Source organism: Mesoplodon mirus (genome assembly GCF_964341445.2).
Source record: "Mesoplodon mirus genome assembly, chromosome: 6".
NCBI classification, from domain to species: Eukaryota; Metazoa; Chordata; class Mammalia; order Artiodactyla; family Ziphiidae; genus Mesoplodon; species Mesoplodon mirus.
In genome coordinates this window covers 130,104,504-130,130,246 of record NC_138982.1, presented here as the reverse complement: position 1 = coordinate 130,130,246, position 25,743 = coordinate 130,104,504, and positions in this window count along the sequence as shown.

Genomic DNA, 25,743 nt, shown 5'->3' with positions numbered 1-25,743 from the left:
CGAGCACCCAGCTTCAGTCAACGACCAGCAAGCTACACTGCTGGTCACCCTATGCCAAGCAACTAGCAAGGCAGGAACGCAACCCCACCCATCAGCAGAGAGGCTACCTAAAAACATAATAAGGCCATAGGCACCCCAAAACACACCACCAGACGTGGACCTGTCCACCAGAAAGACAAGATCGAGCCTCAACCACCAGAACACAGGCATTAGTCCCCCCCACCAGGAAGCCTACACAACCTACTGAAACAACCTTAGCCACTGGGGACAGACACCAAAAACAACGGGAACTGCGAATCTGCAGCCTGCAAATAGGAGACCCCAAACACAGTAACAAAAGCAAAATGAGAAGACAGAAAAACACACAGCAGGTGAAGGAGCAAGATAAAAACCTATCAGACCTAACAAATGAAGAGGTAATAGGCAGTCTACCTGAAAAAGAATTCAGAATAATGATAGTAAAGCTGATCCAAGATTCTATTTCCAAGATCCATAATCTTGGAAATACAATAGACAAAATGCAAGAAACAGTTAACAAGGACCTAGAAGAACTAAAGATGAATCAAGCATCGATTAAAAACACAATAAATGAAATGAAAAATACTCTAGATGGGATCAATAGCAGAATAACTGACGCAGAAGAACGGATAAGTGAGGTGGAAGATAAAATAGTGGAAATAACTGATGCAGAAGAAAATAAAGAAAAAAGAATAAAAAGAACAGAGGACAGTCTCAGAGACCTCTGGGACAACATTAAACGCACCAACATTCGAATTATAGGGGTTCCAGAAGAAGAAGAGAAAAAGAAAGGGACTGAGAAAATATTTGAAGAGATTATAGTTGAAAACTTCCCTAATATGGGAAAGGAAATAGTTAATCAAGTCCAGAAGGCACAGAGAGTCCCATACAGAATAAATCCAAGGAGAAATATGCCAAGACACATATTAATCAAACTGTCAAAAATTAAACACAAAGAAATCATATTAAAAGCAGCAAGGGAAAAACAACAAATAACACACAAGAGAATCCCCATCAGGTTAACAGCTGATCTCTCAGGAGAAACTCTACAAGCCAGAAGGGAGTGGCAGGACATAATTAAAGTGATGAAGGAGAGAAACCTGCAACCAAGATTACTCTACCCAGCAAGGATCTCATTCAGATTTGATGGAGAAATTAAAACCTTTACAGATAAGCAAAAGCTGAAAGAGTTCAGCACCACCAAACCAGCTGTACAACAAATGCTAAAGGAACTTCTCTAGGCAAGAAACACAGCAGAAGGAATATACCTGCAATAAGGAACCCAAAGCAATTAAGGAAATGGGAATAGGAACATACATATCAATAATTACCTTAAATGTAAATGGACTAAATGCTCCCACCAAAAGACACAGATTGGCTGAATGAATACAAAAACAAGACCCATATATATGCTTTCTACAAGAGACCCACTTCAGACCTAGAGACACATACAGATTGAAAGTAAGGGGATGGAAAAAGATATTCCATGCAAATGGAAATCAAATCAAAGCTGGAGTAGTAATTCTTATATCAGACAAAATAGACTTTAAAGACTATTAGAAGACACAAAGAAGGACACTACATAACGATAAAGGGATCGATCCAAGAAGAAGATATAACAATTGTAAATATTTATGCACCCAACATAGGATCACCTCAATACATAAGGCAAATACTAACAGCCATAAAAGGGGAAATCGACAGTAACACAATCATAGTAGGGGACTTTAACACCCCACTTTCACCAATGGACAGATCATCCAAAATGAAAATAAATAAGGAAACACAAGCTTTAAATGATACATTAAACAAGATGTACTTAGTTGATATTTATAGGACATTCCATCCAAAAACAACAGAATACACATTTTTCTCAAGTGCTTATGGAACATTCTCCAGGATAGATCATATCTTGGGTCACAAATCAAGCCTTGGTAAATTTAAGAAAATTGAAATTGTATCAAGTATCTTTTCTGACCACAATGCTATGAGACTAGACATCAATTACAGGAAAAGATCTGTAAAAAATACAAACACATGGAGGCTAAACAATACACTACTCAATAACGAAGTGATCACTGAAGAAATCAAAGAGGAAATTTAAAAATACCTAGAAACAAATGACACTGGAGACACGACGACCCAAAACCTATGGGACACAGCAAAAGTAGTTCTAAGGGGGAAGTTTATAGCAATACAATCCCACCTTAAGAAACAGGAAACATCTCGAGTAAACAACCTGACCCTGCACCTAAAGCAATTAGGGAAAGAAGAACAAAAACACCCCAAAGTTAGCAGAAGGAAAGAAATCATAAAGATCAGATCAGAAATAAATGAAAAAGAAATGAAGGAAACGATAGCAAGTTGAACCAAACTAAAAGCTGGTTCTTTGAGAAGATAAACAAAATTGACAAACCATTAGCCAGACTCATCAAGAAAAGAAGGGAGAAGACTCAAATCAATAGAATTAGAAATGAAAAAGGAGAAGTAACAAATGACACTACAGAAATACAAAAGATCATGAGAGATTACTATAAGCAACTCTATGCCAATAAAATATACAACCTGGAAGAAATGGACAAATTCTTAGAAATGCACAACCTGCCAAGACTGACTCAGAAAGAAATAGAAAATATGAATAGACCAATCACAAGCACTGAAATTGAAACTGTGATTAAAAATCTTCCATCAAACAAAAGCCCAGGACCAAATGGCTTCACAGGCGAATTCTATCAAACATTTAGAGAAGAGCTAACACCCATCCTTCTCAAACTCTTCCAAACAATATCAGAGGAAGGAACACTCCCAAATTCATTCTACGAGGCCACCATCACCTTGATACCAAAATCAGGCAAGGATGTCACAAAGAAAGAAAACTACAGGCCAATATCACTGATGAACATAGATGCAAAAATCCTCAACAAAATACTAGCAAACAGAATCCAACAGCACATTAAAAGGATCATACACCATGATCAAGTGGGGTTTATTCCAGGAATGCAAGGATTCTTCAATATACGCAAATCAATCAATGTAATACACAATATTAACAAGTTGAAGGAGAAAAACCATATGATCATCTCAATAGATGCAGAGAAAGCTTTCAACAAAATTCAACACCCATTTATGATAAAAACCCTGCAGAAAGTAGGCATAGAGGGAATTTTCCTCAACATAATAAAGGCCATATATGACAAACCCACAGCCAACATTGTCCTCAATGGTGAAAAAACTGAAATCATTTCCACTAAGATCAGGATCAAGACCAGGCTGCCCACTCTCACCACTCTTATTCAACCTAGTTTTGGAAGTTCTAGCCACAGCAATCAGAGAAGAAAAGGAAATAAAAGGAATCCAAATTGGAAAAGAAGAAGTAAAGCTGTCACTGTTTGCAGATGACATGATACTATACATAGAGAATCCTAAAGATGCTTCCAGAAAACTACTAGAGCTAATCAATGAATTTGGTAAAGTAGCAGGATACAAAATTAATGTACAGAAATCTCTGGCATTCCTGTACACTAATGATGAAAAATCTGAAAATGAAATCAAGAAAACACTCCCATTTACCATTGCAACATAAAGAATAAAATATCTAGGAATAAACCTACCTAAGGAGACAAAAGACCTGTATGCAGAAAATTATAAGACACTGATGAAAGAAATTAAAGATGATACAAATAGATGGAGAGATATACCATGCTCCTGGATTGGAAGAATCAATATTGTGAAAATGACTCTACTACCCACAGCAATCTACAGATTCAATGCAATCCCTATCAAACTACCACTGGCATTTTTCACAGAACTAGAACAAAAAAATTCAAAATTTGTTTGGAAAAACAAAAGACCCCGAATAGCCAAAGCAATCTTGAGAACGAAAAACGGAGCTGGAGGAATCAGGCTCCCTGACTTCAGACTATACTACAAAGCTACAGTAATGAAGACAGTGTCGTACTAGCATAAAAACAGAAAGATAGATCAATGGAACAGGATAGAAAACCCAGAGATAAACCCACGCACATATGGCCAACTTATCTTTGATAAAGGAGGCAGGAATGTACAGTGGAGAAAGGACAGCCTCTTCAATAAGTGGTGCTGCGAAAACTGGATAGGGACATGTAAAAGTTTGAGATTAGATCATTCCCTAACACCATACACAAAAATAAGGTCAAAATGGATTAAAGACCTAAATGTAAGGCCAGTAACTATCAAAATCTTAGAGGAAAACATAGGCAGAACCCTCTATGACATAAATCACAGCAAGATCGTTTTGGACCCACCTCCTAGAGAAATGGAAATAAAAACAAAGATAAACAAATGGGACCTAATGAAACTTCAAAGCTTTTGCACAGCAAAGGAAACCATAAAGAAGACCAAAAGGCAACCCTCAGAATGGGAAAAAATATTTGCAAATGAAGCAACTGACAAAGGATTAATCTCCAAAATTTATAAACAGCTCATGCAGCTCAATAGCAAAAAAACAAACAACCCAATCCAAAAATGGGCAGAAGACTTAAATAGGCATTTCTCCAAAGAAGATATACAGACTGCCAACAAACACATGAAAGAATGCTCAACATCATTAATCATTAGAGAAATGCAAATCAAAACTACAATGAGATATCACCTCACACCAGTCAGAATGGCCATCATCAAGAAATCTAGAAACAATAAATGCTGGAGAGGGTGTGGAGAAAAGGGAACACTCTTGCACTGCTGGTGGGAATGTGAATTGGTACAGCCACTATGGAGAACATTATGGAGGTTCCTTAAAAAACTACAAATAGAACTACCATATGACCCAGCAATCCCACTACTAGGCATATACCCTGAGAAAACCATAATTCAAAAAGAGACATGTACCAAAATGTTCATTGCAGCTCTATTCACAATAGCCCAGAGCTGGAAACAACCTAAGTGTCCATCATCGGATGAATGGATAAAGAAGATGTGGCACATATATACAATGGAATATTACTCAGCCATAAAAAGAAACGAAACTGAGCTATTTGTAATGAGGTGGATAGACCTAGAGTCTGTCATACAGAGTGGAGTAAGTCAGAAAGGGAAAGACAAATACCGTATACTAACACATATATATGGAATTAAAAAAAATGTCATGAAGAACCTAGGGGTAAAACGGGAATAAAGACACAGACCTACTTGAGAATGGACTTGAGGATATGGGTAGGGGGAAGGGTAAGCTGTGACAAAGCGAAAGAGAGGCATGGACATATATACACTACCAAACGTAAGGTGGATAGATAGTGGCAAGCAGTCGCAGAGCACAGGGAGATCAGCTCGGTGCTTTGTGACCGCCTAGAGGGGTGGGATGGGGAGGGTGGGAGGGAGGGAGATGCATGAGTGAAGGGATGTGGGAACAGATGTATATGTATGACTGATTCACTTTGTTATAAAGCAGAAACTAATAAAAATATATATATAAAAAAAAGAGTGAAAAGAAATAAGAACCACTTGTTATACTCCAACCCTGGAATAAACCCCAAACATCAAAGGGAGGAAAATATGTGAACTTATCCTGTTGTATGAAGGTTATTGGATAATGAGTGAATCTATTTCACTATGGCTCACACCCATTTTGGGACAGTTCGGTTCAACAGCTTAATAGATGTGTCCTACCCGAGAAACTGTATGAATTGTGTACAATTCTTCCTTTCCTCCCCACCTGGCCACTTGGGGTGGAGAATCTTCTCCACCTAATTTATGTTGGTGAATTGAGAGAGATACAAGGAGGACACAAAGTTAGTGGAGGGGGTAAGAGAGGATCCCTGAGGCAAGTTGTAAATTCTTGTATCCAAAGAATCAGGAAGTGAACCACTCTAGGAATCAGAAGAGAGATTCTTTAGAGAAGAATATGCATCTCCCATACTTAATTCTAAAGTGGAGAAAACTTCTACACTCTCCAGGGGAGAAAACAATGGGACAAATAAATATAGGCTCTTCTTGCCTCTTTTCCTCTTTCCCAAGGAGAAAGAGTACCCAAACAGAGTCTGGTAGTGAGCTTGGAAATTAGAAATTGTCTGTGAGTATGAATCGCCCTATTCTGGGTTCCTTCTGTTTTAGCAATGATTGTCTAGTATATTCTTCCTCATTACAAAAAGATTACAATTGCTGGCTCTGAAATTTTGGGTAGGTTCATACTATGCATGGAATTGGGTGTTTGGAAGTCCAATTTTGCCTAGAGAGTCACGATTTCGCCAATAAATCTGATCTGTAAGAAAAGATGGTATTTCAGTCTACCATCTGACTCTTGTTTTTACTTCCAAATTGGATTTGAATTTGAAAGTGGGCTGGACAGAGAAGAGATTGATTAAATATAACCCTTTTATTGTAGTACATGTCTAATTTTTCACCTCTCACATTTGCCATACTTCACTGGGGGTAGAGAATACTTCACCATCCCATTTAAATTGGGTTTGGTCATATGATTGCCTTAGTGAGTGAGATATGAAAGTAGTGATAGTGGGCTGTTACATGTTTCCTATTCTCCTCCTGGATTTCTACTAACCACCATTAGAAGAGCAGAACCCAATTAGCTGTGGAGCCTGCTCCCCTCGGAGCAGACTTGAACTCATCATACTGTTGTGCTGGGCTGCCCCATTGACCCTGTACATTCATGAGAAAATAAATGTTTTGTTATTTTAAGTCAATAAGAATATAAGGTTGTTTAAGATGCAATTAAAACGAAGAGCCCAGAACCTCAGAGGCAATGCCAAGGAATTGCCAGGGAATCAAATGCATACTAACAACCTAGCTCCAGTTGCTGTTCCTGCCAAAAAGCAAAGGAGAAGAAGAAGCAGACATCTCTCTTCCCAGCACCAAATGGTGAACAATCACCTACAAAAATTGTCCTTTTTTTGTGGGTTGGAGATTTTAATCTTAGAGCCAGGACAGGACTGGGAAGAGGAGAAAGACTGATGTGGAATACTTTTTTTTACAGGCTGATGTGTTATATCTTTATTTTATTTTATTTTTTTACATCTTTGTTGGAGATAATTGCTTTACAATGGAGTGTTAGTTTCTGCTGTATAACAAAGTGAATCAACTATACATATACATATATTCCTATATCTTCTCCCTCTTTCATCTCCCTCTCACCCTCCCTATCCCACCCCTCTATCTGGACACAAAGTACTGAGCTGATCTCCCTGTGCTATTCTGTTGCTTCCCACTAGCTATCTATTTTACATTTCGTAGTGTATATATGTCCATGCCACTCTCTCACTTCGTCACAGCTTACCCTTCCCCCTCCCCATGTCCTCAAGTCCATTCTCTATATCTGAGTCTTTATTCCTGTCCTGCCCTTAGGTTCTTAAGAACCATTTTTTTTTCTTTTAGATTCCATATATATGTGTTAGCATACGGTGTTTTTTTTTTTCTCTCTTTCTGACTTACTTTACACTGTATGACAGTTTCTAGGTCCATCCACCTCATTACAAAGAACTCAATTTTGTTTCTTTTCATGGCTGAGTAATATTCCACTGTATATATGTGCCACATCTTCTTTATCCAGTCATGTGTCAATGGACACTTAGGTTGCTTCCATGTCCTAAGTGTTGTAAATAGACCTGCAATGAAAACTGTGGTACATGGCTCATTTTTTATTATGGTTTTCTCAGGGTATATGCCCAGTAGTGGGTTTGCTGGGTCGTCTGATAGTTCTATTTTTAGTTTTTTAAGGAACCTCCATACTGTTCTCCATAGTGGCTGTATCAATTTACATTCCCACCAAGAGTGTAAGATGGTTCCCTTTTCTCCACACCCTCTCCGGCATTTATTGTTTGTAGATTTTCTGATGATGGCCATTCTGACCAGTGTGAGTTGATACCTCACTGTAGTTTTGATTTGCATTTCTCTAATGATTAGTGATGTTGAGCATCCTTTCATGTGTTTGTTGGAAATCTGTACATCTTCTTTGGAGAAATGTCTATTTAGGTCTTCTGCCCAATTTTGTATTGGGTTTTTTGTCTTTTTTATATAGAGCTGCATGAGCTGCTTGCATATTTTGGAGATTAATCCTTTGTTAGTTGCCTCATTTGCAAATATTTTCTCCCATTCTGAGGGTGGTCTTTTCATCTTATTTATGATTTTGTGTGCTATGCAAAAACTTTTAAGTTTCATTAGATCTCATTTGTTTGTTTTTGTTTTTACTTCCATATCTCTGGGAGGTGGGTCAAAAAGGATATTACTGTGATTTATGTCATAGAGTGTTCTGCCTAGGCTTTTCCTGTAAGAGTTTTTTAGTGTCTGGCCTTACACTTAGGTCTTTTAACCATTTTGAGTTTATTTTTGTGTATGGTGTTAGGGAGTATTTTAATTTCATTCTTTTACATGTAGATGTCCAGTTTTCCCAGCACCACTTATGGAAGAGGCTGTCTTTTCTCCATTGTATATTCTTGTCTCCTTTATCAAAGATAAGGTGACCATATTTGCATGGGTTTATCTCTGGGCTTTCTATCCTGTTCCATTGATCTATATTTCTGTTTTTTTGTGCCAGTACCATACTGTCTTGATTACTATATCTTTGTAGTATAGTCTGAAGTCAGGGATCCTGACTCCTCCAGCTCCGTTTTTCTTTCTCAAGATTGCTTTGGCTATTAGGGGTCTTTTGTGTTTCCATACAAATTGTGAAATTTTTTATTCTAGTTCTGTGAAAAATGCCAGTGGTAGTTTGATAGGGATTGCATTGAATCTGTAGATTGCTTTGGGTAGTAGAGTCATTTTCACAATGTTGATTCTTCCAATCCAAGAACATGGTATATCTCTCCATCTGTTTGTGTCATCTTTAATTTCTTTCATCAATGTCTTATAGTTTTCTGCATACAGGTCTTTTGCTTCCTTAGGTAGGTTTATTCCTAAGTATTTTATTCTTTTTGCTGCAGTGGTAAATTTGAGTGTTTCCTTAATTTCTCTTTCAGATTTTTCATCATTAGTGTATAGGAATGCAAGAGATTTCTGTGTGTTAATTTTGTATCCTGCTACTTTACCTAATTCATTGATTAGCTCTAATAGTTTTGTGGTAAAATCTTTAGGATTCTCTATGTATAGTATCATGTCATCTGCAAACAGTGAGTTTTACTTCTTCTTTTCTGATTTGGATTCAATTTATTTCTTTTTCTTCTCTGATTCTTGTGGCTAAAACTTCCAAAGCTATGTTGAATAATAGCTGTGAGAGTGGGCAACCTTTTCTTGTTCCTATTCTTAGAGGAAATGGTTTCCGTTTTTCACCATTAAGAATGATGTTGCCTTTGGGTTTGTCATGTATGGTCTTTATTATGTTGAGGTAAGTTCCCTCTATGCCTACTTTCTGGATGGTTTTTATCATAAATGGGTGTTGAATTTTTTCAAAAGCTTTTTTCTGTATTTATTGAGATGATCATATGTTTTTTATTCTTCAATTTGTTAATATGGCATATGACTTTGTTTGATTTGCATATACTGAAGAATCCTTGCATCCCTGGAGTAAACCCCACTTGATCATGGTGTATTATCCTTTTAATGATCCTTGTAAATTCTATTTGCTAGTATTTTGTTGAGGATTTTTGCATCTATGGTCATCAGTGATATTGTTTGGGTTTTTTTAAATTTTATTTTATTTATATATTTTTATACAGAAGGTTTTTATTAGCTATCTGTTTTATACATATTAGTGTATATATGTCAATCCCAATCTCTTAATTCATCCCACCACTACCACCCCTGCTTTTTTACAGATATGGTACATATATAAAATGGAATATTACTCAGCCATAAATACGAATTAAATTGGGTTATTTGTAGGGCCGTAGATGGACACGGAGACTTTTATACAGAGTGAAGTAACTCAGAAAGAGAAAAACAAATATCGTACATTAATGCATATATGTGGAATCTAGATAAACGGTACAGATGAACCAGTTTGCAAGGCAGAAATAGAGACACAGATGCAGAGAACCATGTATGGATGTCAAGGGAGGAAAGTGGGAGGTATTGGGATGAATTGGGAGATAGGGATTGACATATATACAGTAATATGCATTAAATTGGTAACTAATAAGAACCTGCTGTATAAAAAATAAAATAAAATTTAAAAATTCCTTTTATAAAAATAAGTAGTATATTATATTTAGTAACTATTATGAAATTGTTAAATTTTGATCTGAAATAATATGTATATAAACCTTTGAAATTAAAGCTTGAGAAAGGAAAAAAAAAAGACAGATACATCATGTAGAGGAGATAAAATATTCTTTCCGTAACTCAGAATATTCAGTATATTACTTTAGTATAATTTTCTTACTTTTAATTGTAAATGTAGAAATGCTATTCAAACGTATTAAGAGCTTATATGAAGTAACTGTATTCATTTTCAGTGTTCTCAATTTAAGCTACATATTTTTCCTGTCAGTTCTTTACTTTTGCTGCACAAGTTCATATAGTTTTGTTGCTACATTTCAGATCAGAGGTGCCAAATACTCATGTAACATCTGTGAAAATAACCCCTCTTAAGTGGTGTAAAACCAAGATAAGAGACTGTGTAACATTTTCAAGTGTGTAACATTTTCAAGTATATGAGACACAAGAGGTCATCTCTAGGCTTTTTTTTAAAGGGTGAAAAAAACCTCACAGACACCAAGTTTTGTTGCCATGCTAAAAGTCACACATCTGGTATACAAGTATTTGAGGCAGGGGTAAGAACCAGGTTTAATAACTATTAGTGATTTTTCTTTTCACTATATCATCATTTTCAGTCTTCAAATTCACCGCTTTGAGAAAACACATCTTAAATAGAAACTATTTCGTTAGTCAATATTAATCTTTAGAATTATTTACATATAATATTGTCTTATATTGAGATGAATGATTCATTTTATATTGATAAGTTAAACACACACACACACACACACACACACACACACTCTCTCAGATGTAACCTGAATTCGGCTATATTGTTACATAGAAGAAAGAGCCCAGAATTTGGAGTCAGACATGCCTGGATTCAAATTCTGCTGTATCATTCTACGATCTTATTAAATTTCTTTTTTGTTTGTTTCTCTCCTCCTTCCCTTACTCCTTCTTTACTCCTCTCTATTTCTCCCTTGTTTCCTCCCACATTCCCTTATTTTCTTCCTTCCTTCTTTTCTGAATAATTTAGCCAAAAAACATTAGGTACTCCAAATTGAGAAAGGGGACCTGGCTTGCCAGGGGTTGGAGCCCCAAGAAAGAAAAGTGAGCAAGAAGGGTCCAACTGGGTCAAGAGTTCAGTTACACACAGGAAGACTTAGTAATAAGTATATACTCTATGTTGAGGATAATAGGAGTTAGGTTTCTCACAATAGGAGAAAATGTAGCTAGCTTACATTACCCATCCTCCCTTGCAGTTAGGTGCAGTCATGTGAAATGTGGGCTGAAAGGATACCTGTCACTTAAGACCTCCAAGTGTTTTCATGTATTCTTTTTCTTTTTAACTGCCTAGAATGCATACAAAGCCCAGAACAGACTTAAAAAAAATCGGAAAATAAGATTAAAAATAAGAAAAGGGGGTTGCTAAAATGAGCGTTGTGCTGGAAGGGGATTGGAAATATTGGCATGTATTCACAGTTTTCAATATAGATAGAAAAATAAGACAGACAGACACAGAAATAGGATGTAAAAGTGTGGGAGTGTGTGTGTATATGTGTATACATGCATTTCCTATCTCTGTTCACTAAGAGGACCTCAGGTCAGTGATGTGCTAGTAGCAATAGATAAACCAAACCCATGATCTTGGTTTCTAGATACTAATCCTCACTGAAAGCAACCAGAGCTTCTTGAAATAATTATTGGTCCTAGGATTAGGTCAGAAAAAGTTCAAGAAGGAAAATCTTGCTTGATATGAAAATAATGAAGTACTCAATGATGTGGAAACATGTCAAAAAGACACAGAGCACAGCTTTAGGGCCACATCTGGGAAAACTTATGGTATCTTATTATGGATCATTTTGAGTAAAATATAGAGCTACAAGTACACAATTCAATAAATAAATAAATGGATAAATTGAATGAGAAAGGGTTCTTAAAGCAGAATGACCAATCATATACATTGAAGGAATGATGGAATTAGGATAACACCTTTTGGCAATAATCATAGCTTAGTTTACTTAGCATGATGTCTTCAAGGTTCATCTATGTTGTAACATGTGTCATAATTTTATCTCATTTATAGGCTAAATAATAATACACTGGATGTATATACTACGTTTTATTTGCTTATTCATCTGTCATTGGACATTCGGGCTGTTTACACTTTTTGGCTATTGTGAATAATGCTTCTTGTGGACACTGGTGTAAAAATATCTGTTTCAGTCTCTAATTTCAATTCTTTTGGGCATCTATCTAGAAGTAGAATTGCTGGATCCTATGGTAGCTCTATGTTTAATTTATTGAGGTTCCATCGTACTATTTTCCACAGTGACCGCACCATTTTATATTACCCGCAGAGATGCACAGTGTTCCAATTTCTCTACATAACCAGCACTTGTTTTTTCCCCTTTTTCTCTTTAATCTGTTGAATTCTCTAAAGTAGAAATATTTCTATAGAGCAAGATAAATTTAATAGTCCATTTCCTCTGTGATTACTATCTTTTTCTGTTAATCATTTAGCAACTTATAGAACTTATCCTACTAGGCAAGCACTTCTATCAGTTATAAATAGTCCATTGCCTGAAGCTCATGAGAATCTGAATTCTCATTAATGACTCTTTTACCAGGACTTGAGTGTCAGTGTCAACTTGATGACAATATATATATATACCAGTGATCAATTCTGATGAACAAAACTGCATTGTATTTCATTCAATAAATATTTCTTAAGTGTCAGATACTTTGGTGCTAAGGCAAAATCGTAGGTAGAAAGAAAATAGTCTCTACCCGTCATGGCATTTACAGACTAATGGAGACACTAATCTAACAATATGTCATCTAAAGATGACATAAATAAATATGAAATTACAGCAATAAGAGCTATGAAGAATAGTAACCTAACAGTTCATAACCTGATCTGAATTTTTCTTCCTTTCACGTTAATGAAAACAAGTCTTTATTAAGTTATTTTTAATATCAGAAAAGTGAAGCTGTCATAATTTTCTTTATAGCAAATGTATAATATCAGTGTTTTGATCATTTTAAATTAAAGGCCCTTTATAATAAAATATATGAGTAAAGTGTAAACTTTACTCAAATTGAATTTATAATCCCTATGAGTTTACTGAATGTGTAAAGAAAGAGTGTAATAAAATTTGCAAAGACTAAATTATACTGACAATTTATTGTTTTTTGTTTATGGTGTTTAAAAACAGTACACACTCCTAATATACGTCAGTTCCTTGGCTTGTTAGTTGCACTGTGCAATGAAACAAAATATAAAATACGTTCTTAATGAACTTTCATTCATATCTACAAGATGGCAGTTTAAGATTAGGTTTTAATTCTGATATTTAACTATCCTACAAGCAATTAGCATTACATCATAATATATCTTTTATATACTGAAAAAAATCAAAATAGAAGCCATTATTTGTGAACTTTTATATGAAATGTAACACTTCAGCTGGAAATAAAAAAAGTGTCAATTAATCAGTATACATAAGATATCAATGTTTTTATACTGATGAGAAATAAAAGGCTGTTTTGTGTTCAGAAAATTATTTCAAAAAATAATTAGTGGGAAAATCCACCATATAATGTCCTTTCAGTGTCTGCACAGATCAAACAAAACTTTGCTAAAAAAGTCACTTAAAACTGAGATCTGAAAGACAAGTAAGACTTTTCACCTTGGAGAAGAGAGAATGGGAGATAAAGAAAAGGGGTTTCTAGGAAAAGGCAACAGATAGTAAAGTCCCTCTGAATGGAGGGATCATGATGAAAGAAAGCTTATTTGAGTGGGGTGAGGAGTGAGTGAATACTTGGTGCAAAATAAGTTCTCTGAGGTCAGTAAGAGCCAAATTATGTGAAGCCTTGCAGTCTACATAGAAGGGTTGTGTCCTTTCATGATAAAACAATGAAAATATATGAAAGGGTTTTAAACAAAAGATGCCTTTTAATTGTCAATGTGAGGAAGTCCGTTAGCAGTTGGTATAACATGTTAGGTACACAGAGGAGAGGTCTAAGAGGTTGACTTGAGCTTGGGAATATTAGCATTTTGTTTGTGATTAAAACTATATGTATAAATGGGATTTCCATGGACAGGATTAAGAATCAGAAGAAAAAGAAGCAGGGCTCAAACCTCGAAGAGCTCTAACCTTTAAATGGTCCAGATTAGCAGGAGAATGAGATAGAAAATTATCAACCGGTAATACAAACAACAGTAAACAAACACACACAACACAAGCAAAGACAAACCCAGGAAAAGGCGGAGGTTGAAAGTAAAAAGAATGGGTGTTTTTAGAAGGGCACAGCTAATGATCTCACAGTGTTGCATATGGCTGGAATGTCAAGTGAGGTGACAACTGGAAACCTTCCACTGGATTTAGGAACACACTGAAGTCATTGGTTACTTTAGAAAAGTTGTGGGAAGAAACCATGGAAAAGGAGACCTATTGCAGCAGACCAAGAAGCAGTGGGTGGTAAAAAAAAAAAAAAAAAAATCACCACTGGCAAGAGGCACAATTTTTTCAAGACTTTTGGTTACGGAGACGTCAGAAATGTAGGGCAGTGCCTGGAAGTGTGTTTGTTAGAGGGAGAGGTTATTTTATTTTTGTTTAAATATTAAAGTCTTGGATTTATTTAAATGTTGATGAGAAGGATCTAGGTAAAATGTGAGGAAACAACAACTGAGGCATCTAAGATCTAGAGAGGATAGGCTCAATGCCCAGATGGAAGATGTTCTTAGATCAGTAGGATATATATATATATATATATATATATATATATATATATATATATATATATATATATATATATATATATATATATATATATATATATATATATATATATATATATATATACAAAAAGGAATAAGGACAGTATGGGTGCAGGGAGTTTTATGGTTGAATGCTCACTCTATTTCTGTCTCTGCTTCAATATACATGACTTTGGAAATCACCCACATTTTCAGGACGTGTTTCCTTATATGAAAATTAAAGAAAAATGGTTGAATAACTTACTACTTAAATTCCCTTCAATCTTAAAATTTATTAAAGCTTTCCTATTTTCAATTCTGCCAATGCCAGAAGTTTTATATCTTGTATACCATTGGAATTTATGTGAATAGTTGGTTTGGTCTCATTTTTGGCAAATTGTGTGGTGCATAAAGATCTTGTGTGTGAGATACAGTGAATTAATAAAATATTTTTTTTTCTTTTGTTCTCCCTCATCATACTTGCTGATGTGAGCAGTAGTTTGTCATGGCATTTCGACAACTACAAGGGCTAAAACTCTCAACAAAATTAAGAAAAACTAGTTTCAAGGAACTTTCATCCTGGTTATAATTCTTCTTCTCTGAGGTAGGGACTTCAGACCTTACTTTTCTAAATACTTTTCAAAAACCACCTTTATTGAGGTATAAATTATATACAAAAACTGCATGTTTTTAATGTACACAATTTGGTGAGTTTAGACATATGCATACACCTGTGACACTGTTAGGATGACTGTAATAAAAACAACAAAACACAAGAGTTGGCAAAGATGTGGAGAAAAAGGGACCCTTGTTCACTGGTGGTGGGGTTGTCAACTGGTGCAGCCACTGTGGAAACAGTATGGACGTTCCTCACAAAACTAAAAACAGAACTACCATATGACCCAGTGATTCCCCTTCTGGGTGTATATCCTAGAGAACTGAAATCAGGATTTCAAAGATATATCTGTATATAACATTGCAGCACTGTCAACAATAGCCAAGTACTTGACATATTATGAACACACAGGTCTTTTATTGTAGACTTTTAAGCATCCAAAGCTAATTAATGATTGTTTAAATTACATGCTCTTAAATGTTCTACCTGACCTCAAGTTTTTCATTGTATTTTTAAAAAGTAATAATAATAATGGTTAAATCATTTTGGAACACAATTGTAAAATTTAAGACTCTGGCTTCAACATTTCAAAAAGGGGTGAAATTATATGATTCGTGTGGACCATCACAAAAACATCTGAAGCCATCACAAAAGACATACAGTGCTGTCAGTGTGGGCTAGGTATTCTTACTTTTGCCCTTAGAGTGGTTTCATTGTTATTGGGTCCATTTATGAACCAGTTAATTTGCTTCCCTGTAAACACGTTCCTTACTACAAGTCCTCCTGTCAGTATCAATACTGCCTCTTATAGAGAAAGAAATGTGTCTTCCTGTCTTAATAAAATATCTGGCAGCAATGATAACAAGACTTTCCCCTAAAGCAAGGGGCTCATGACTCAGTCAGCCCTTTCTGACAAAGCAACTCTTACTCTCTATAGCTCCACCTCACACCTCTTCTTTTAATTCTCCTTCTAATCATTATTTCCCTCAGACTTAAACAAACAAAAACTACTTTGAGAAATATGATGTATAGACAGCTTACTTATTTATTTTACTTGACATTCAAGACTCAATAGACTTTAAAATGGATGCTTAAACACAATTTTCTTGATACCTGGTGAATAAAATTGATCAGTTACTTCCTATGAAAGAGTCTCCTTCAAATTTGCCGTCTGTTATTCTTTATTTTTTAAATTAAGACTGTGTTGAGAATTTACCTAGTTACACAGTTTCTATATTTCCATTATAACTCAAGCTACTTTTTATTTTATCTTTAAGCACACATTGTGGTTTTGAGCCACTAGTGAAAATGCCTGGAGCACTGCAGGAAAATTGACTTCCAGTATTTTCATATTTTCATTTATGGGTTACTTCTGAACAATTTTTGAAGAGGGTGCTGCCTGAGTCATAGTTGGTCTTGTCAGCAGCAGGTATGGATCAGGCACCAGGGGGCAGGCTTGGATCACAAAAGTTTGTCAGCACTTGATTGTTTTCAAGAGGAATAAGTGTGTGGCTGTACATACAACAGTGGTACAATCAATTTATTCAACAGATTGCATCTTCAATAAAAATAATCCACTTTGTATCAGTTTAAAGCATTCAAGAGTTATATAAAATTTTACATTTTATATTTCTGTAAAATTTTAAAAAATGAACTTTTTCAATTCCAATGTTGCAACATTCTGTTTAATTTTACTCATAATATATTGATACAGATGATTTTTTTATTTAAAGATGGTAACTGCCCTCTAAATCTTTACTCTATATGACAGTTTTTTTAAAAAAACTAATAAATAAATAGAAAAAAATAATATATAGGCAAAATAATTTGGAATCATAGACCTTTTAAAATATTTCATTTTGTCTATATCCATTTTATTATGGAAAACTTAGAAATATCTTATGTGCAAAAAAGAAAAAAAATACTAAGCAGATTTAATTCCAGTATCCAAAGAGAACCAATGTTATCATTCGGTGTACTTCTCTTAAGATGGATTTTTAAATCAAGTTGCCTCTATCTATCCTAATCTGTCTAACTTTTTCAAACATGAGATCAAGGCATTGTGTGGTCTGCTTCTATTTTTCCTTTAATAATTTACTGTTGACATTTTTTCTGTCATTGAATATTCTTCCACATCGTGATGTGTGACAACTTTGTAGTATTATATTGTATCAATGTGCATAATTTATATACTCAGTACTTTAGGTTATTTAGATTATTTACAACATTTTGATAAGTTCTTTTCAAATAAAAATAAAACATATTATTTGGTTTACCAAACAAATTGACCATAATGCGTGTAGCATTTTTATTTTCAGAACATTTTATTCATTGAGAAGAACAATATAGTTTACTTTCAAAGTAAAGATTCATTTCAGATACGGATAGTGCGCTAATTTACAGCCTTTTGAAGAAAGGTGAATCACAATTTACAGGCCAGTTTTCACACTCATTTAAGGTATTAGTCATCTCTTCCCTAGAGCATGCCATTAAATCACATTTAATAACCACTTGCCAAAAGAGGTCATTTGAAATGTGGTTCCTCACTGTGACTCAGAATATGATAAATTTATCCAGTTCCCATTATTTAAGTCATCCTTATTTGATGCCACTTGACAACACATTAATGGAATGTTTTCCCATATTTCAGGGGATGTTTCTGTGTTGATGCATGTATAGGTAAGTGTCAATGAAAACTACAGTGCTTAGAATAACTCCTGAACACATAAAAGTGAAACTATTGAGGACTACTCTGCTTTTGGAAATTACAACTCAATTTTCAAGGTGTTTGTGCTGATACAGATTGTGCAAATAATTATAAAATTAGATAATCAGTGATGGCAATCAGTGTGAACTTGGGCAAGTTTTTCAAAACGTCTTTATACCCCAGGTTCTTCTTCTGCAAAGCAGGATGGGCCAGAGCTATCTTTGGAAAGTCACTGTGAGTGTTAGAAACGTTTATTATATCTAAATCACTTTGCTGTACTGAAACACAACATTATAAATTAACTATACATCAATAAAAAAGTAGTTAGAAAACTAGTATCTGTTTATAATGAATCTATGTTGCCTGGCCCCCATTAATCCACACTGAAAGTGGACAAGGACATCATACTGTGTAACATTTAACTGTCTCAAAGTCTCATGTTCATTAACAGGAGCCAGGCTGAGCCTTACTCTTGATGTAAACCTTCCCTCCCCATCAGGATCAAGAGTAAACCCAGGCATTTCTAGATTTTCAACCCCAGCTTCAAAAGTCACTAGAGGATCCACAAACCGGAGTTAAGACCAGCCCTCACAGACCTCTTTGCCTCCATTAAGAATATTCAAATATTACTGGTGGGAATGTAAAATGGGGCAGTCATATTGAAATAAAGTTTCACAGTTTTACATAATGATAGACATAGAGTTACTACACAGCCCAGCATTTCCACTCCCTGTTATATGCCCCCCCAAAATAGAAAATTACATCCACACAAAAATTTGAACACGAATGTCCATAGCACCATGATTCATAATAGCACAAAAATGGAAACAACCTAAATCTATCACCTGATGAATGGATTATAAAAATGTGTTATATCCATAAAAAGGGGTCTTATTTAACAATAAAAAGGGATGAACTACAGATAGATTCTACAGATTGTATGGACCTTGAAAACATTATGCTAAGGGAAAGAAACCAGTATAAAATACCACATATTTTATGATTCCATTCATATAGAATATACAGAATGGGCAAATGTGTAGAGACAGAAGGTAAGTTAAAGTTGCCTATGGCTGGGAATGGGGAGGTAGGGAGGAAGATTGGGGAATGAATGTTAATGGGTTCAGAGTTTCTTTTTGGGTTGAAGAAAATGTTCAAAAATTGTACTGTGGTAATGGTTGAATAACTCTGTGAGTATACTAAAAACCATGGGATTGTACACATTAATGCATGAATTGTATGATATATTAATTATTTCTCAATAAAGATGTTGGACTTAGCCAACTCTCCCCACCCTTCATCCTCCACACTCAGGGCTTCCCCAAAACTCTCCTGAACTATTTATCAGGACAGATCTTATTATATTCTTTACTCCTGTTATTCCAGGTACCACAAAAACTCCCAGAATGCCAGGTCACCCTTTACTTCCTCATTTTAATCACTATAAGACTCTGCATATGTCCTATTCCCTCACTCCTGCCTTACTAAATACTCCTTTGCCTTCTTGCTTTAAGTAAACCCTGGTTCTCTCCTAAAACCACTGTTTTTTTTTTTTTTTTTTCCCTAAAACTCTCAACTAGTGGCTTTCTTCTCTCATAGACTTCATTCTAGTAGGTCTGGAGGTGATGATAATGTTTTCTTTGCCCTTCATTTCTATTTTCAGAAGTTTCTCTTTTTGTTTCCTAAAATTCTTAATCTTGAATCTATGTCTTTGGATTATATTAATTAACTTTCTTATATCATTATCTTCCACCAAACTTGTTCTGAGTTTCTTAACAATTTTAGTTTATGGTTCACGGACAGTCTGTCTCCCAACCACTTTTATATTAACTCTTGATGATTTGGATAGCTACAAAAATAATCATTCCAATATACTGGCCTCCAAGTTCTACTATTTATTCTCCATTATTCTACCCCAGCTACATATTCCCACAATCCTGTCCAGATTTCACTGTCCAATATGGTAGCCACCAGCCACAGGTGACCACTGATCACTTGAAATGTGGCTAGTCTGAACTGAGATATGTTGAAAGTGTAAAATGTACATTGGATTCCTAATACTAATAAGAATGTGATATATCTCATTAATTTTATACTAATTGCATATTGCAGTGATGATATTTCATCTGTATTGAATTAAGTAAAATATATTAGTAAAATAATTTTAGCCTTTCTTCTTACTTTATTAAAAATGTAGCTACTAGAAAAATGTAAACCCACATGTGACTTTTATTTGTGGCTCACATCATATTTCTATTGGGTAGTACTGCCATAGGCCTTGGCATTACTAATAATTGCAATGACCCTTTTATTCCAGTTTCATGCATTCAGCTCTTCATGTCACTTCCTGTCTTTAATGTCACCACCTCCTCTAGTGCCCAAACTTTAAGACTTATTCAACCATACTTTGATCTCCAACTGTATGATTCTATGATTCTTTCCCTTTGATTCATTACTTTAATCTCGTCGTTTTTCTCTTTCTATGCAGCTTAAACTCTTTGGACTATGATTATAATAACTGCCTGTATTCCCTTGTTCTTCTCTCCCTTCATCGAACTTACTTGCCAAGCCCAACCCTAGTTCCCACCTTCTCCTCCAAGTCTCAGTACAGCTGGATATAACTGGATAATAACACATTACTATGTTAGTATCATCATGTCATTCCTGGAACATGCCAGGAACACTGTGATCACTCTTCCAGAAATGCATTTCTCCTAGATATTTCCATGGCTAGCTCCTCCGTCCTCCTCAAGTCTTTGTTCAGATTTAACTTTTCTAATGAAAATTATTCTGATCACTCTAAAGTTGCAATCTTCACCTCCCTCCAACCTCTCTGAATTGTCCTTAAACCACTCTGTTTTATTCTTTTTGGTTTTTTTTTTTTTTACTGAATTATTTTCCTTTTATCAAAGAGAAATATACTTAATATTGTTGAATGTAATCTCCACAGGAGCATGGATCTTGTTTTGTTCCCTATGGAGGCCAAATTTCTGGCACAATGACTGCCAGAGTATGATGCTCAACAAATATTTATTGAATACATGACTTAATAAATAAAAATTATTTTTCAAATTTAAATCTAATATTCATGTCACCAAAGATCACACACGTTTAAAATAATATGTGCCTATTTTAAAACAGCTTGTCTACATTTTTTTCTACTTGATTCAAGGCAATAAGCAAACAATTATGTATTTTTTCTCCATTTCCCTCTTGAACTCACAGGTAGGCACAGTGACTGAGATACTTGGAAACACTGACAGGGCCACATACAAAAAATATTAATATAAATGATAAAGTATGATTATAACTTTAAGGAGCAATAGACTGCAATTATACAACCAGTGTATTAATATACATTCAATAGATTGACTAAAAAGGATATTCCTTCATGACTTTCAAAAAGAACTGAAGGATAAAATACATGCTTTCCATTTGGAAATGTTAAGATACCTACAGCCACAATTGTAACTGCTGATTTAAAAAAAAAAAAAAAGCTTTATAAAAATTTCCTGAAATATTCATGGAAGTTTATATTCACTAAATAATACCTTTAAAAAAAGTTACATAAATTGTCTGTATAAAAAATGATTACATGTCACCTTTTCTAAGAATGAGGTTTGTAAAGGATAAATATGGGATAAATAGCATTTTGTTTCTTTCCTGGGTACAATCCCCTATTTCTCCATAACACCTACAAGACTGACTCAACAGCATGATGTCTTTGGTCCTTAGATATGTCCCCTGTCCTAGATCTGCCGCCTTACTGCAGTCACAGTCCCCTCCTCTCCTGCAGTGAAAACATTATCTTTCCAGTGTATCTTACGTTTTTTTCTTTAACTATTTTTAAGTTCCAGGATAATCCTGGGAACTTTGAGTTTCACAAATTTTCCCTGGTGCAGAAATACCATAAATGGAAATACCATACAAATATGAGATTGTATCACTCTATCATCAGGACACAAAGAAGCTTTATTTGAAATCTATAAAGACAAGGAGTTAGTGGTTGTGCAGGTGTAAATCAGATGATGTGATTTGTCAGTGCAGTTCTTTGTATTCAACTCTCTCTTAACATATTTTAATTTTAAGGAAAGAGGTTCCAAATACAGACAGCCATTACTTTTAATTTAACCATTCAGGGTAGCTGACCTCTAAACAGGGAAAGACTTGAGAAAACTTTTGCTTTATTTGTGTATTTTAATTTTGCTTATATATTTATTTGTATTCTCTGTGTGGAAAAAAAAAATATTGGTAATGGGTCATTTTGCCCAGTTTTATTTTTAAAAGACAAATAACTGATTACAGTGTTATTTTTATAGCTCCCTTCTATTAAAAATTATAAAATAACATTCTATTAAATTGATGAAGAAAACTCTACGGAATAAATATGATTGTTATGTGAACACGAACTTGTAGGCAATCAACATGAAATGGGAATTATTAAGTCAAAATATTTAATCTAAGTTGTATAAATCAGTGGTTGTATGTTTAAAATGTAGTTGTCAGAACTAACTCTATTATTTTACTTTTTGATTGATGTATAAGTTGTAGCAATCTAATTTTCTAACTTCATATTTTAAATATTAATTGACAAATTGAAGTCAAACCCTTACATGTGGAACTGCTGAGAGTTTAAAAATAACATTTTTCCACTAAAAGTGTTTAAAAATATCATATACTCAATTTAAAAAACGTATCTACCATGCTAGTTTATAATATATGAATAAACATAGTAACAAAATATAGTATATATTTTAATTTTTAATTTAGAAGAATTATTTTTGTTATTAAACATAATTTCTGTGTTTTTTATATCTCTTAACCCCCATGTCTTCCCTGGCAGCAACCCCCATCACACACAAATATATTGACAATCTTTCCCTCAAACCTCAGTGCACTTGGTACCTTTATAATACTGACTAAAAGGAACAGAATTCTTCAAGTAGTTCATGGTAGAGAAAATGTAATTAAAAATGGAAGCACAAAAAATTAAAGTTTTGACAGAAAGATAATTTTTTTTGCTTCCTAAGACTCATAAATATCTCTTGTTCATTTTCAGTAATAGTCATCAAATCAAGGGCATTCTCTAAGTGAAGTCACCATAGGAGTTTAAAAAAAAAAAAAACACTCCAAGCTTGCGAGGACCTGTCTGAATGATTTTATTAATAAGTAGGGTGTGTCACCACCAACGTTGCCTTGATGTGAAATTGAGTTTGAAATGACACATATTTCCTGTGTTCTCCAGTTAACCAGATATTTCTTTTGGGCTTTCCCTTTTTTTTTTTTTTTTTCCCTGTCATCTGTAGAAGAAAGAATAAAACAAGGGACTCCAGAAGACACCTGAAGAAGCAGAAACAATTGTCTTATCTCATTCAAAATGCATTCTTGCTGCTGTTCCAGCCACATCTAAGAAGGTCTGCCTAGCTCCTCCTAGTAAGAACTGGCTGAGGAACTCTGGAGCCATGAAAGAGCATTGGAGGCCTTTCTGCTTCAGGCAGAAGAGGGCTTACAGAGAAATAGACTATGATGGTATAGGTGGTATAAAATATATAGTAAACCCGTAGTATAATAAAATGTTTGATTGCTGGTAGATGAAGACAAAACAAAATATTCTTACCTATGTATGGCTAATCAAGGAAAAAAGAAAGAGCTAAAACTTTAATTACATTTGTTCGGCGGGGGAAGGGGGTGCAGATATGTATATGTAAATTGTATGTTTGTGTCTATTATTTATATTTTATAATTTTGTGAGTTATGATTATCAAAAAGGGGAGTGGTTTGAAACCAGACTTCTGAATGGTGGATCCCTGGCCTCCTGCCTTTTGAAGGAAGTCAAAATTGCCACCTTTTTATATGTAGTCGCCCTGGCTCACTTGTCTGAATCCATCCCCTCAGGATAATTTCTTTCTATAAAATAATTAATTCTGGCATAATATACATTCCCATTTTCCTCAGTTCCATCACACACACTCTCATACTCCCCCACGCACACTCACACACAAGTGATGAGGCTTGAGTGAGGCAATAGAATGTGAAGTTATACATATGCTGAAGCAATGAGGTAAGAGAAAAAAAAATGTACAGAGAAAACAATAGGCAGAGAGGTCAACAATTTCAGGACCACTATCTGTCACCATACTCTGCTCAGATAGTTCAAACCAAGGCTGCAACATGAACTCACTAAAGCCCCTGGTGACATGGGATATCAAAATAAAATTTGATTACTCCATCAGGAATTGCATTTCTGGAGGATTCTGAGAAAGTGTGCCAGAAAGAAAAGGGAAAAGTTGTTTATTATGACAATTTTCCTGTATGTCTAATTGATGTACTTGCAAGGATAAGCATCACCTGTGTGTCAAAAAGTGATGGTCCAAAGTTTATATTAAAGACTAGATCATAGCATTATACCTGCAGTTAGTGGAATCATGATAGTATTCATATAATTGAGACAGTCTTCTCTGGGGTTAGATTTTTAACATAAGAAATTAAACATATATTTGTTTATCAAAAATATTTCAGGAGTTTTATAGTAGCCTGAAGTAAAAGGAAAACATCACCTTCATACTTTTATCTTTGTAGGTGGGACATATGAAATATAAATTATATTATCCATTTCACATTGTTTCTTTCTTGATAAGAAAATAGTACTGATGAGAAAATTTGTCTTATAATTTTTTTCTGAAGAAAATGTGAGTCTCTAGGTGTAGAAACAAATGATTAATTACCACCTACACACTACCACCCAGTTATTTTGAAAATCAAAATGCTCTCTCCCATGGCTCAGATTTTCCACACTGGAAGGAATTCCATCCATTGACTTGAAGAAGAAGAATAGTCTAAATAATTATAAAGAAAGATGCCAATCAATCCATTTGAAATTACTATTTGATTTCTGATTTTGCTTTCCAAGGGAATTTATCTGTCCTCCACCCCTCAAACACACACACCCTATTCTAGAAATCAAGTATATGATCAAACATGTTAAAAAATAAAATAATTTTTCAGGAGCCTATAATCAGATAGTAAGACAAAGTTTCAAATAAGTCTATCAGGATGGATTTCACTGAGGATTTCCATATTAATCTAAAATAAGAAGTCATGGTATAAAAGTACCCTTTATAGAAAGTACTTCCTCCCTCTTTAATTCCATTATTTGTTATATTATTTTTGTGCTGAATTTATCTACTTTCTAAAAGATTTGATATGTACTGTGGTTATGATTCTAAATGGGGTTAAGTCCTGAGGCTAGGAAGATGATGAAATTTCAAAGGAGTCGTGATCTTGTAAATCACTATCACGGTGTCTTTAGGAAAGGCAGTGTGTTGTTGTGCATTTCATATATCATCCAAGACAGTGGTTGGACTCATTACTGGCTACATATAAATTGTACAATATAAATCACTGACTTCTTATTTCTTCTTAAATTAAAGAGGAATGTGTTTTACAAACAGTAAGAGGATAAAGTGAACACTTCCCCCATGTATATATTGCAAAGACAATTTTCTGAAAAGCAGAGTT